This window comes from Peromyscus eremicus, chromosome 20 (genome assembly GCF_949786415.1).
Source record: "Peromyscus eremicus chromosome 20, PerEre_H2_v1, whole genome shotgun sequence".
NCBI classification, from domain to species: Eukaryota; Metazoa; Chordata; class Mammalia; order Rodentia; family Cricetidae; genus Peromyscus; species Peromyscus eremicus.
The window spans coordinates 43199811-43214011 of NC_081436.1; the positions used below are offsets into that span (position 1 = coordinate 43199811).

Here is a 14201-nt window from a genome sequence, read left to right on the forward strand (position 1 = left end):
AAAATGTAACTGTGGGAGGGTAGCACCGGAGGACTAGAGCCAGGCTGTGGCAATGCCTGCTCAGGACCTGTGCCAGGAAACTGCAACCGTGCGTTTAGTAGAGGAGCCAGAACCCGGGAAGAGTTGATACCTCTGGGGCATTGCTACTCTCAGGGGGAAGACAGACCCAGGCTTCCAGGCTCTGAGAAAAGTGGCCCAGGTGGCCTGGTCCAGCAGGACAGTCACATGTTTAAAGTCCGATCCAAAGACAAGAGAAGCGATTTTTAAAAGGGATTTCTTCCCTCTTAGGACAGACAACGAAAGAATCCAGTTCACAGTTTCAGACAAGTCTCCCTTTGTCTCATCTTCCCTCCTCCCAAAGTCCCTGTCCCCGCAGGACAAAGCCACTCATCCCTCCTTGGCTTTCTGCCCTCTCCCTTCCTGCTCCTGGAAGTGGACTGCTTCCCGCTCCCATAGCCTCCTCCCTCTTTCTGGTTCCTGGGTCCCACTTGTGACCTCTCCCGCCATTATCTGACATCCTGCCTTCCCCAAGTCCAGTCCCCCTTCTAGTGAGACAGACCCGGGGCAGAGGGCATAAGCCCTTGGAATTTGCCATTCATGCCAAGGGGTATTATGTGCACCCCTTCCACTGGAGACTGTCTAAAATGACCCCTTGTGACCTCTTCCATCCTTGACAATCATGGAATACTTAGGCAAACCTGCTCTCTAATGTTGAGGGCAGGACAAGTGGCTGGGCTTCAGAACACAGAAGAGGAAACCAAGGACCACAAAGACTGAGTAGTTGGCCCAAGATCGTGCAGCTAAGAGGTGGCAGAGCCCAGTGAGGAGCTGGCAGAGCCGAGGCACTGGGATTTCTCTGTGAACCCCACTCTTGCTGTTTCCCTTTCTGCTTTCAAGCTCTGCAGATTCTCTCATCATCCCCGGAGGGCGAGAAGGGCAGAAAGAAAGAAGTGTGTTGTTGTAGAATATTAGTTTAAGGTGTGTTCCTTTTGTTTATGCTGTGGAACATTTGTTTAACGATGCGAAGATGTGTTGCATTTGTTTACGTTGTGTTTGTTTAACTCTGCGAAGCTGTGTTACATTGCTTGTCTAAAACACCTGATTGGTCTAATAAAGAGCTGAATGGACAATAGCAAGGCAGGAGAAAGAGCAAGAAAAGGAGGAGAGGGGGACAATAGGGGCCAGACACCCAGACACCCAGCCACGCAGCCAGCCACAGAGTAAGAAAGAAAGATATACAGAAGTAAGAAAAGGGAAAAGGCCCAGAGGCAAAAGGTAGACAGGCTAAATTAAGAAGAGCTGGCTAGAAACAAACCAAGCTAAGTCTGGGCCTTCATAAGTAGTAATAAGCCTCCGTGCCATGATTTACTTGGGATCTGGGTGGTGGGTGCCCCCAAAAGATCAAAGGCAAAAACAACCAACAACAGTATGTGGGTGTCCTCTCATCTGGACTCAACTCTGTGTTAGCTTGATAGATGATTGAGTGCTTCCCCTGAGAGAGATCTTTGTGACCTATAGGCACCATTTTTTCCCCTGTTTTCCCACAAAGCAGCTCTTAAAAAAAAATGATAAGAATCTTTGAGTGGAACCTAAACTCTTCAGAGCCCTTCTCCTGTCCCCAAGACAGCTTCTCCTGTCCCCAGCTCCTGATCTTCACAGATCCCAGAGATTCTAGTGAAATCCATTAGAAGAGTCAGCAGACATGAATGTTGGTACCCATCACTCACCCGCCCCATCCCTGTACCCTTGGCAGACATCACTAGTTGATCACAGAGCTCTTTCTAATTGAGCTGGGAACTAATTTCCCAGTGTTGTTTATAGGGGACCAGGGAATTCATGGGGAAACATCAAGACAGACTCCTCCCTCCCGGCCACAAAGTAGAAGTTAATCTACATGACAACCGGATAACAGGACAGTAGCCAAAAATGTTTTCCAGAGAAAGAAACTGAGAAACCGAGGCATAGGGAGATTAAGTTCCTCAAGCCCCAATAGCAGAGTCCAGACTGTGTTTCTCTCTGAAGCTCTTGTTCCTCCCTGAGACCAGATTCTGTAATTGCTAGAGTGTGTGTGTGTGTGTGTGTGTGTGTGTGTGTGTGTGTGTGTATGTGTGTTTGAGACAAGGTCTCACTCTCTAGTCCAGGCTGGCCTGGAACTCAGGATGTAGTTCATGCTGGTTTAAACCCGTAGTGACCCTCCTGTGACAGCTGCCGGAATGCTGAGGTTACAGGCATAATCTTAACCACACCTGGTTTTGTAATTACCAGTTCAAGTGAGAATCCTCCCTGGGAGCCTGAGAAATTTGTGGTGGCAGTGGGGGCAGGCAGGGCATGTCTTGGCTTCTTGACAACCCCTACTGGTTAGGGATTAGCACAAAGTAGGCATTAAGTCTATTGGAACAGTAAATGGTTAAGAGACCCCGATTGAGAAGGTGGCTGGTGTGGATAGGGTCTCCTGGGGTCCAGGGCTTGCTTGTGTACCCGATGGGAAGATCTAGAGGAAGGGGCTGGGCCCTGGGGGAGCAGTACCTTCCCTGCCACTTCTCATCAAGGTCTGCAGCGGTGAGAGAATCATACAGTCTTGTTACCCAGTGACCCGCGATGTGCAATTAAATTGAAAATTAGTTGGCGTATTAATTAGACAGGCAAATCGTTCCCTGTCAACACCAATCAATGCTTTCTGCATAAAATCAGATCAGCGAAGGCAGGGCAGGGTGAGGTGTTCTCCAAGCTGTGTCTGCTGGAGGCCAAGGCAGTGGGTGGGGAGGAGAAGTGTCTCAGGGGGTGGGGTGGGTCCTGCCAGGGGCCCCAAACCCCATTCACCCACAGAACCTTCTCCATTTGCTCTTCAGGGAGACCTCCCTCCAGGTTGGTCCCCACTGGCCCCCTCTTTAGCACCTTACAAAATCCCAGAGCCATTTCCAGAACCCCCACTGCAAGGCGAGTGGCTCTTTTGTCTCCTACCTTTGACTTCAGATCCATTGCTTGAGATTTCTGACATGACTAAAGGCCACAGAAGCTCCTACTTTTCCTTAGTAAACACCAAGGAGCTTTTTAAGAACTAAGCTATCACTTACATGCACTAAAATGCATCTTCGTGAATGTGCTGCTTTGAGTTCTGAGACCCACGGCCACGTAACCACCACCATAATCAAACAACATTCTCATCACCACTAAAACCTCCGGGTGTCCTTCCAACATCAGTGCTGACCCTCCCTCAGCCCTGGGAAACCACCAATCAGGGATCTGTCCCTAAAACACTTTGCTTGTCCTTGAATGTCTCATAAATAGAAGCACCCAGGCTTAGACTTCTGAATCTGGCTTCTGGCTTCTCTTTTCTTACTTAGCAAAATGCACTGTGGTTCACCCGTCCTGTGCATCAGTAACTAGCTAATTTTTATTGCTGTATAGTATTTCATTGCATAGATATACCATAGTTTGTTAATCCACTTCCTAGTGAAAGGACATTGGGTTATTTGTCTCGAGAAGTGTTTAAGAATAAAGCTGCTGCCGGGTGGTGGTGGCGCATGCCTTTAATCCCAGCACTCGGGAGGCAGAGCCAGGTGGATCTCTGTGAGTTCGAGGCCAGCCTGGGCTACCAAGTGAGTTCCAGGAAAGGCGCAAAGCTACACAGAGAAACCCTGTCTCGAAAAACCAAAAAAAAAAAAAAAAAAAAAAAAAAAGAAAGAAAGAAAGAAAGAAAGAATAAAGCTGCTATAAATAATCATAAGCAGAAGTTCACATAAACAAAGCTTATATAAATTAGGTAACTATCTAGGACAATATTTCTAAGTTCCCCGGTAGATATTTTTATAACTTTGTAAGAAACTGCTGTACTGTCTTATAAAGTCTGAACTATTCTGTATGCCCATCAGCAATGAATGAGACTTTGGTTGCACCTTGTGCATCAACTTGTGTGTGTGTGTGTGTGTGTGTGTGTGTGTGTGTGTGCAGATATTCAAGTCTGTGCACACCTGCTGAGTGTGTGGAGGCCAGAGATTAATGGCAGGATATTTTCCTCAGTTTCTTCTCCACCTTTCTTCAAGGTCTCCTTGAGCTTGGAACTCTGATTCAGCTATCCTGGTTGGCCATCGAGCCCCTGAGATCTGCCCGCCTCCACTCCCCTGGCGCAGGGCCTATAGATGCATGCCGCCACAACTGGCTTTTTACATGACTCTGGAGACCTGAACTTGGGTCCTCAAGCATACACAGAAAACATTTCACCCGGTGAGTCACTTCCCCTGTTCCAGTGTATACATTTAAAGAATAGCATCTTGTGTTGCTGGTGAGCACAGTTACACAATTTGCAGACACAACAAAATACAAACATGGATTCCTTTGTCCACAACAGAAGGAAAGAAAATACCATCGAAGATACCGAGCTGGTGGCCCTTGCCATTCTTCTTTGGTCTTTCTCTTGGCACCTCGTGGGTTGTTTATTTAGCTTTTTAAATGTGTTCTTTGATGTTTTACTGTGTTCCATGGTGTGTTTGTGTGTGTGTGTGTGTGTCTGTGTGTGTGTGTGTGTCTGTGTGTGTGTGTGTGCTGAGCAGAAATAAAGATCTATTTACGTAGTAGGACTTACAGGCTCAGGGTTGCAAGCATCATCTCAATCATTCCACGAACGCCTGCTGCAGGTGTGGGGATGCCGGTGTGCTGTGGTTCTGGGAAAGCCAAAGGAGAACAAATGTCCGCTGGGTCCCTGACCTTCTAGTAAGAGGTACTCTGTAAATAGACTTTCTTTCTGACTGTTGAATTAATGGAAGTTAATGGAAGGCCGCTAAGCCAGAGGAGGCAACTCTGTCAAGGATAGTTGTGCAATTCAGGCACAGCATTACGTTTGAAGGAAGGTCGGGGAGCTGATTTCACTGATAACAGTGAAAAGGAACGGGGCTTGGGCAGCCCAGCCCTGTGAGCTGGCATGTCAAAGCCGCAACACCCATTAGCTCTGGGAACCGGGTCCCCGTGGCTCCATGCACCAGCACTGCCCGTAGTGACAGGAGACACTGCCCTCTGCAACTGCTGTTATATGGGCTGGAACTGGAACAAAACTCCTACCTTGTTCTGGGTCTGAATTTGGAAGGAGCAGGCTCAGCTTTGGGCCCCAGGGCTGCTACACCCACACCCACCACCACCTGTCTCACCTGGCAGTAGGTGTGGAGTGGGAGGGTCCTGCCAGGTGAGCCTGTAACCCTTTCTTCTCTGGCTAGGGGTTCTTACTGTCCTGCCCATCTGGTACGTGGAGAATAGATAGGGAATATGAGTCTGCTCCTGGATAATTAGTGGAACGGTCCATTGGGATAAAAAAGTCTCAGGGTGCAACCTTGTACATCTTCAATCACATGAACTTGTAGGCAGGGAAATGAACGGGCCCTGTCTTCTAGGGAAGGCCTGTCTCTGCAGCAGGGAAGGCCTGTCTCTGCAGCAGGGAATGTCTCTTGCAGTCAATCCTCAACCCCTCAAGGCTTCCCAGTCCCCACAGAGGCACAGCATGCCCCACCGCCAGCAAAGACGGCAGTTAAGAAACCATGAAGAGCTGGGTGGCGGTGGTGGTATGTGCCTTTAATTCCAGCACCTGAGAGGCAGAGGCAGGCAGATCTCTGTGAGTTCGAGGGCAGCCTGGTCTACAAAGGGAGTTCCAGGACAACCAAGGCTACACAGAGAAACTCTGTCTTGAAAAAAAAACAAACAAAAAAAGAAAGAAAGAAAGAAAGAAAGGAAGGAAGAAAGAAAGAAAGAAAGAAAGAAAGAAAGAAAGAAAGAAAGAAAGAAAGAAAGAAAGAAAAAGAAAACATGAAGCCAGGCACCAGGATGGATCAGCCATATGGTAAAAGGCAATCTCAAGGTGGAAGAAGTGTGACTTCTTCACACACACACAGAGAGAGAGAGAGAGAGAGAGAGAGAGAGAGAGAGAGAGAGAGAGAGAGAGAGAGAGAGAGAATAGATATAAAAGAACGCAAGAAAGGAAAGGAATCTTTGTAGCCAAGCCTGGAGGCCTGAAAGTCAGGGTGAATGTCAAGGTCAGGGGAGGACAGGGACTATGAGAACACAGCACAGAGTGACTCCACCTAGCTCAAGGTTAGAAGCCTCAGGAGCGGCCAGTGGGGATAAGGGAGGATGTCTGGCTGTGGGGTGAGGTGAGATGAGCCATGGAGGGCAGACCTGAGGTCCATGAGCATGTGGCTCCACCCATGGGTGGTGGAGCCCTGAGGCTTTGGCAGGACGTAGTCCAAGTCAATGGAGCATTAGCAATGGCTACTCTAGCCATGTGGAGCCTGTGGAGTGCCTTCGGGGACATCTGGCTGCCAGCAGGGATGAGGCTGCCTCTTCCTCCGTCAGGCTGACGGCTGTTGGACACTGCCGGTAACAGCATGCTGCCTCCCGCCTGGCTGTCCATTCATCAAACGGAACCCAGGACTGGGAGGACTGTGACCTTCTGATGCCCTGAACACAGGGCAGAGGAACTGCTGGCTGTTTCCCACAGCGCGTATCCGAGCAGTCTGCCTCCTCACGCCTTGTCTCCAAGCCTCTGCTCCTTCTACTTGCATACATGGCTGTCCCCTTCCCTCGGTCCTGTTATAGCCAGACCAATAAGACGAGAGAGACTCATGGGAGCCTACCCAAGGCTAGCCAGGCAGGTTGCAACCCTAGCTGTAAGACACCAGCCCTGGGACCTTTATGTATCTCAGAGGACCATAGCACAATTTCAGCCCCTTCTTCATTCTCAGCTCTCCGTTTAGTCTTAGATTAAACAGAGGTTACTGGGAAAGAAGTGGGAGTCCTAGTGAGCCGAGGGTGGCAGCCAACTCCCCTGTCCTTGCTCCAGCCGAGCAGTCGCTACAGGGAACTGTATGAGGAAAGACCAAGGCCAGGCTAGAGGCAGCTCTTAAGCTAGTCACGATCCCCACCAAATAGCTGGAGACAATGAGCTGTGGGTGGGACAGAGGTACAGAGAGAGGTGAGGGGTTAAATGTCTCAATGTCTCATACCATCTGAGCTCCTGGTCTCAGCCTTTGAGTAGATGAAAAATCCTTCTAGGGGTGAGAGGATAGGAAAGAACCAATTTTTATTTTTTTGGTTTTTCGAGACAGGGTTTCTCTGTGTAGCTTTGCGCCTTTCCTGGGACTCACTTGGTAGTCCAGGCTGGCCTCGAACTCTCAGAGATCCACCTGGCTCTGCCTCCCGAGTGCTGGGATTAAAGGCGTGCGCCACCACCGCCCGGCCCAATTTTTATTTTGTTTTTGTTTTTGTTTTTGTTTTTTCGAGACAGGGTTTCTCTGTGTAGCTTTGCGCCTTTCCTGGAACTCACTTGGTAGCCCAGGCTGGCCTCGAACTCACAGAAATTCGCCTGGCTCTGCCTCCCGAGTGCTGGGATTAAAGGCGTGCGCCACCACCGCCCGGCCCCCAATTTTTATTTTAATCTGCCCACACGTTCTTCCACTATCCAGCACATCAATATTTCTGGTCCAAGAGCATCCATACTTCTGCTGTGTTTGTTGCTAATGAAAATGAGATCTTCTGGAATTGGAAGACTTTCCTGTGGCACCTAGAGCCACCATCACAAAGGCCCCCAGAGAGGGTAGCATGAACAACTGAAGTTTGTTCTCTCACTGAGTTGGAGGCTGAATGGCCCAGATTAGAGTAAAGTCTCTTTGGAGTTTGTTTCTCCCTAGGTCCCTCTTATTGGATGTGGACAGATGGCTGTCTTCCTCCTCCTGCATCCTCCTTGGGTCCTTCCTCTGTGTGTGCGCAGGTCGTCCTGGTCTCTCATAGACACTCCAGGCAGCTACAAAGATCAATGTGAGAGCTGCGTGTGTTACCAGGTGTGCTGGCTGTTCTTGGTTGTCAACTTGACTACATCTGGAATTAACAAAAACCCAAGCAGCTAGGTGCACCTGTGGGATCTTCCATTGGTAGACAGACATCATTGGATTAGCTGGACCACAGCCTGTAAACCACTCTAATAAATTCCCTTTATCCTCTAGAGATCCCTGACTAAGACACCAAGGAAAGAGTCCCAGCTTACTGTTAAGTGGAAATAAGAATAGTACAATCCCAGTTATGCACCTAAACCCCAGGTGTTAATTTCCACTTTTGTGGGAGGACTCTGCTTCCTAGCATTAAGGATGAGGCTGGGCGGAGGGAACTATTCACTCACATATGCATGTGCAGGTTATGTTACCCTGCTATTCTCATGTTCTTCCTCCTTCCCTTGTCTTGGAACTCTGGCTCCTCCCTCCTCTCTCTCTCTCTCTCTCTGTCTCTCTCTGTCTCTCTCTCTCTCTCTCTCTCTCTCTCTCTCTCTCTCTCTGTCTCTCTCTCTCTCTCTGTCTCTCTCTGTCTCTCTGTCTCTGTCTCTCTCTCTCTCTCTCTCTCTCTCTCTCTCTCTCTCTGTCTCTCTCTCTCTCAGGTTGAATGTATTTCCCTGACTCAATGACTTTGAACTTGGTCATGTGATTTGCTTGAACCCAGGACCTCATTCATATTCAGTAGACAGGTAGATGCTCTACCACTGAGTTATATTCCCAGCCTTCATTATACTTTCTATTTTGAGACAGGGCTCACTAAATTACCCAAGATAACCTTGGACTCACTTTGTAAACCAGACAGGCCTTGAATTTGTGACCTTCCTCCTTCAGTCTCCTACATAGCTGAGATGTATAGGTCTGTTCCACCAGGCCCCACTAGGCCAGTGGAATTTTACAGGACAGGCTAAGAGCACAGGCTTTGCACTTACCTGGCATGATATGGTCTCTTGGGCTCCTGCTACTCTTTAAGAAGAATATGCCCTGTTGTGGGATTATTTGTACACTGTGAAAGTACATTGCTATGATTGGTTTAATAAAGAGCTGAATGGCCAATAGCTAGGCAGGAGGTATAGGTGGGACTTTCAGGCAGAAAGAGGAAGTAGGGGGAGATAATCGAGGTGCAGAGGAGATGCTATGGAATAAGTCAGACATACAGAATGGGAGAGAGGTAACAGCCATGTGGTAGAATGTAGATTAATAAAAAATATGGGCTAATTTAAGTTATAAGAGCTAGTGGTACAAGCCTAAGCTAAGGCTGAGCTTTCATAATTAATAAGAAGTCTTGGGCCGGGCAGTAGTGGCCCATGACTTTAATCCTAGCACCTCGGGAGGCAGAGACAGGCAGATCTCTGTGAGTTTGAGGCCAGCCTGGGCTACAGAGCAAGATCTAGGACAGGCTCCAAAGCTATACAGAGAAACCCTGTCTCAAAAAAAAAAAAAAAAAGTCTCTATGTCATTATTTGTGAACTGGCGGCCTAAAGAGAAATCTGACTACAGTGTCCTGCAGTCATATCCATCCTTTTGACTTTGGGACACTGTGTTGTCACCTACAAAGTTACAAGGGAAAAAATGCACAGGCGTCTCATGCTGTAAGTAAGTTTACAAATTTGTGTTGGGTCGCTTGCACAGCGGTCCTTGCCTCGTGAAGCCAGGGGCCATGGGTTGGACACACCTGCTTAGAAAAGAGCTGGCCCGTGGACACAAGACAGGAGAGACCCAGCCTCAGCCTGGAGCTGGGTGGTACCACAGACCTGTAAACAAGAAAAGACAAGCTTGCCTGCTGGTGTTCCGTGACTAGATCAGGCACGGGACACCTACCACCTGTCTCTGCCTACCAAAGACCCCGATGAATTCATAGAGGTAGAAAGGACATTAGGGACTGAAAAGCGGGAATGGGGAGATATTGCTTAAAGGACAGGGCTTCTGTTTGAGATGATGGAAGTTTTGGAAACACAGGGACTGACCGGGGACATACCTAAGTTGATAGAGCACCTGCCTGACATACTCAAAGCCCTAGGTTTGATCTGACGCACCACATAAAATGGGGCATGTTGTTACAGGCCTGCAATCCCAGTAGTTGGGGGTGAAGGCAGAGGGGTCAGAAGTTCAAGATCATCCTTGGCTACTTAGCAAATTCAAGGCCAGCCTGGGCTACATGACACTTTGCCTCAAAACAAACAAAACAGCAATGTTGGTTTCACAACATTGTGAAAGTACTTCATGCTACTGAATTTTACATGTGAAGTGGTTAAGATGGTAAATCTTGTGACGTGGATTTGTGACACATAATATGTAATGTAAGAGATGGGGACACAGCTTCACTCTGCCACCCCCGGCCTGAGAAGTCCCCTTCCTCCTTAGAGATCTGGACTTGGGGAAAATCAGGACTCTCGGTTTCACAGCAAACGATTATTTCAGGGAAAGCGGTATAAAGCAGAGTTGGAATTTTTTTTTTTTTAATGTGGTACTGGGGATTGAACCGTGGGCCTTATGCATGCTAAGCACACATTCTACCACTGGGCTATATTCCAGCCCCTAAGTTGGAATTTTTTAAATGATATTTTAACTTAGGGGAAGAGAAGACATACCCACACGAGGGCATGGGCTTCCAAGGGACAGTCACTCCTGGGATTGGCTTTACAATGGCTGTCTATGTGATCCTGTGGCTTTTTAAATGACATCGTTAACGGGGTGAAATTGACATCAAGGTTTAAAATTGGAAGAACTTCCTTTGGTAAACAAAACTATGAGGTATATTTATGAGAGGCATTGTGTAGATTAGGAGTGGGAGGGGCTTAAGACTCAAGGTCATACATCGTTTGGGCAGAAGGAAGCGCATACCTGTTGTCTCTGACGTCCTGTCGTCGTAGGCATCTTGCACTGTCTTTATGGGAAGTTTTGGTTTTAGCAGTGGTGTCTGAAGACCTCCTGGCTCTGTGCGCAGGAAAGGCAGGTCAGATTTCATGCTTTTCACTCTATGTATCCATCCTCTCCTGCCTTCCTATCTCAACTGGTGCAACACTCATTGAACTGTATACGTTAGGTGAATTGTGTGTGGAAACTGTATCTCAGCGCAACTGTCTTTAGAAAACGGAACATCAAGCTTGCCGAAGTTGGGGTGACTCATTAAGTGGCAGTGTGTGGTCACAGCTGACTCATACAGTTTGTATGTATGTATCTATTTCAAAATTAGTACTTTTTTTTTTTTTTCTTGGAGACAAGATTTCTCTGTGTAGCTTTGGAGCCTGTCCTGGAACTCGCTTTGTACATCAGGCTGGCCTCGAACTCACAGAAATCTGCCTGCCTCTGCCTTCCCAGTTTTGTGATTAAAGGCATGTACTGCTACTGCCCGGCCTTTTTTTTTTTTTTCCTGTTTTTTAAATGCCCCACACCTTTATAATTTTTATTTTATGTGCATTTGTGTTTTGTCTGCATGTATTTCAGATCTTGGAATTACAGACAGCTGTGAGCTGCCACGTGGGTGCTGGGAACTGAACCCGGGTCCTCTAGAAGAGTTGTCAGTGGTTACACTGAGCCATCTCTCCAGTCCCTTATAACTAGTACATTTTATCTGTGTAATACAAGATATACAAAACCAGAATTTACTAATTTTTCACAAACAGGTCTTTTTTCCCTATTCTCCTCAGAGAGGATGCCAGGACATTTCTGGGCTCCTCATTCTATCTTCAATGACTCTTGGCATCTCTTGACGGTGAGCCAGAGCCCAGGACTGGAGGAGCCTGTGGACTGTGTCTCCACTCAGCTCTTCCTCTTCATCTCTGCAGCCACCTTCCAGTGTGTGTTTTTATTATCTCATTGGGATGTTGCCTGTGTTTCTCAGATGGTCTCCCTGCGTGGGTCTATCGAGGAATTGTTAACAGCTTTCCATTAAGTTACTCTGCCTAGCCAGCCTTGGGCCCAACTCATCCCAGCACACACAGACACACAGACGGACACAGACACACAGACACAGACACAGACACAGACACACACATACACACACAGAGACACACAGACACACACACATATACACATGCACACACAGAAACACATAGAGACACAGACACACAGATATATACACACACACAGTGAAATGGGCTGACAACTGGAGACAGATGCTGGGTAAGGGGTGTCCGATAAGTAAGTGCTCTTTCTGACCTGTGGCCGCGGCCCCCCCCCCCCCCCCCCCCCCGCCACCTCCCACACTGCAGGATACAACCACCCATGCGGCTGTGAAAATCTCCAAAACTACAAGTAAACAGCATCTGGAAAGCACTGGTGGAGAAAGTGATTCATTATTACAGACTGCAGTTCCAATCTCCACGAGGACCCGTCCGAGCTGGTGGATTGGGGAAAGTAAGGCTCCATTAGTGACTCTGGGGACTAACTGTGTAGTTAGGGTAGAATTTCAGTTTTAGATGGAGACAGAATTCTCTCTGTCCTTTGTGACTTCTTCATGGGCACAAAGTTTCCCAGCTTGTACATATGTAAATCTGAGAAGCAGGAATAGAGCCGTGCAGACCCCATCTTCCCAGAGCTGGTCAGACATCCAATTAAATGGGAGTTAAGAAAACACATTTATCTCACAGATATTTGTTTCTGATTCATTTTCTGTTGTTTATTTAATATTCATTCTTTAAATCTATAAATGTATTTACAAGTTTTGATGATGCATTTATATATAATGACAATAAAAATGCCACAATGAAACACAACTTTTGTATAATAAATAAAAATGCGTTAACAAAAAATTTTATTGCCGGGCAGTGGTGGTGCATGCTTTTAATCCCAGCACTCAGGAGGCAGAGGCAGGAGGATTCCGGTGAGTTCAAGGCCAGCCTGGTTGACAAAGCAAGTTCCAGGATAGCCAGAGCTGTAACACAGAGAAAACTTGTCTCAAAAAAAACCAAAATTAAACAAATAAATAAAATTTATTTTTGTTTTTGTTTTCTTTTATTGAAAACATTTTTTTATACAATCTATTCTGATTCTGACCCCCTACCCCTACTCCTTCCAGTTCTTCCCTACCTCCCCTCCCACTCAGATCCACAGCTTTTCTGTCTCCCCTTAGAAAACAAACAGGCATCTAAGGAATAATAATAAAATACAATAAGATAAAACAAGAACAAATTGGAATAGGATAAAACAACCAAACAAGAAAAAGAGAGGCAGAAAAAGCACAAGAAACACATATAGATGTAGAAACCGAAAGCTATGATATAGACACAAAGGACCTGTATGGCAAAAATAAAATAAAATAAAAATAAAAATGCTTGACTTTGTTGGGGTCCAGCCCCAACCTGTCAAAGGGTTCTTGGAGGGAGGAGTGAAGAATTGAGAAATAATAGGAAGAAATATTGACAGAGACACAGGCTAGCTTTGGGAGGGCCCTGGATCAATACCCCGTCATCCCAAGTTTATTCATGATGGGCTTTTTATACATCAGCAAGAGGAGGGGCAAAAGACATCCCTCCCCATTCAAGGTCTAGGTATAAAGTACCAATAAGTGTAGAACCTTCAAAACACTTGGTAACCACATCTTTGGCCAAATCATCCTATTATGCAGCCCTCTCAGAACCCCAGTCAGAAAGCTCAGACTTTCTGACCTTGAGTAAGGCCTTACTAGGGAGCCTCTGTGGGCCCCTACACGACTTAACATTGTGAGACAGAGAACCTACAAAGATGCTGTTGAGTTCCTTTCCTATTGACCCAACCACTGCTGAGCATGGGGCCTGACCTTAAGAGTGCTTTGGGCTGGAGAGATGGCTCAGAAGTTAAGAGCATAGGCTGCTCTGTCAGAGGTCCTGAGTTCAATTCCCAGCACCCACATGGTGGCTCACAACAATCTGTAATGAGATCTGGTGCCCTCTTCTGGCATGTAGACATACATGCAGGTGGAACACTATACAATAAGGAAATAAATTTTTTTAAAAAATGCTTAATTTTCACCGGGTGGTGGTGGTGCATGCCTTTAATCCCAGCACTCGGGAGGCAAAGCCAGGTGGATCTCTGTGAGTTTGAGGCCAGCCTGGTCTACAGAGCGAGATCCAAGATAGGCACCAAAATTACGCTGAGAAACCCTGTCTCGAAAAACCAAAGTAATAATAATAATAATAATAATAATAATAATAATAATAATGCTGGGTGGTGGTGGTGCATGCCTTTAATCCCAGCATTCGGGAGGCAGAGGCAGGCAGATCTCTGTGAGTTCAAGACCAGCCTGGTCTCCAAAGTGAGTTCCAGGAAAGGCGCAAAGCTACACAAAGAAACCCTGTCTGGAAAAAAAAAAAAGATGGGCTGGAGAGATAGAGATTGCTCAGCGGTTAAGAGCACTGACTGCTCTTCCAGAGGTCCTGAGTTCAATTCCCAGCAACCACATGGTGGCTCACTACCATC

General features: G+C 47.1%; 1 long non-coding RNA gene across 1 annotated transcript; it reads right to left on the reverse strand.

The window, feature by feature from the left end:
- Nucleotides 1-7402: 7402 nt before the first annotated feature.
- Nucleotides 7403-10730, reverse strand: LOC131896960 (uncharacterized). The gene is made up of 2 exons (XR_009375554.1): nt 10647-10730; nt 7403-7783 (listed from the first exon to the last, which is right to left on the reverse strand). It is a non-coding gene; the product is annotated as an uncharacterized LOC131896960 (long non-coding RNA).
- Between the last annotated feature and the right edge of the window lie 3471 nt (nt 10731-14201).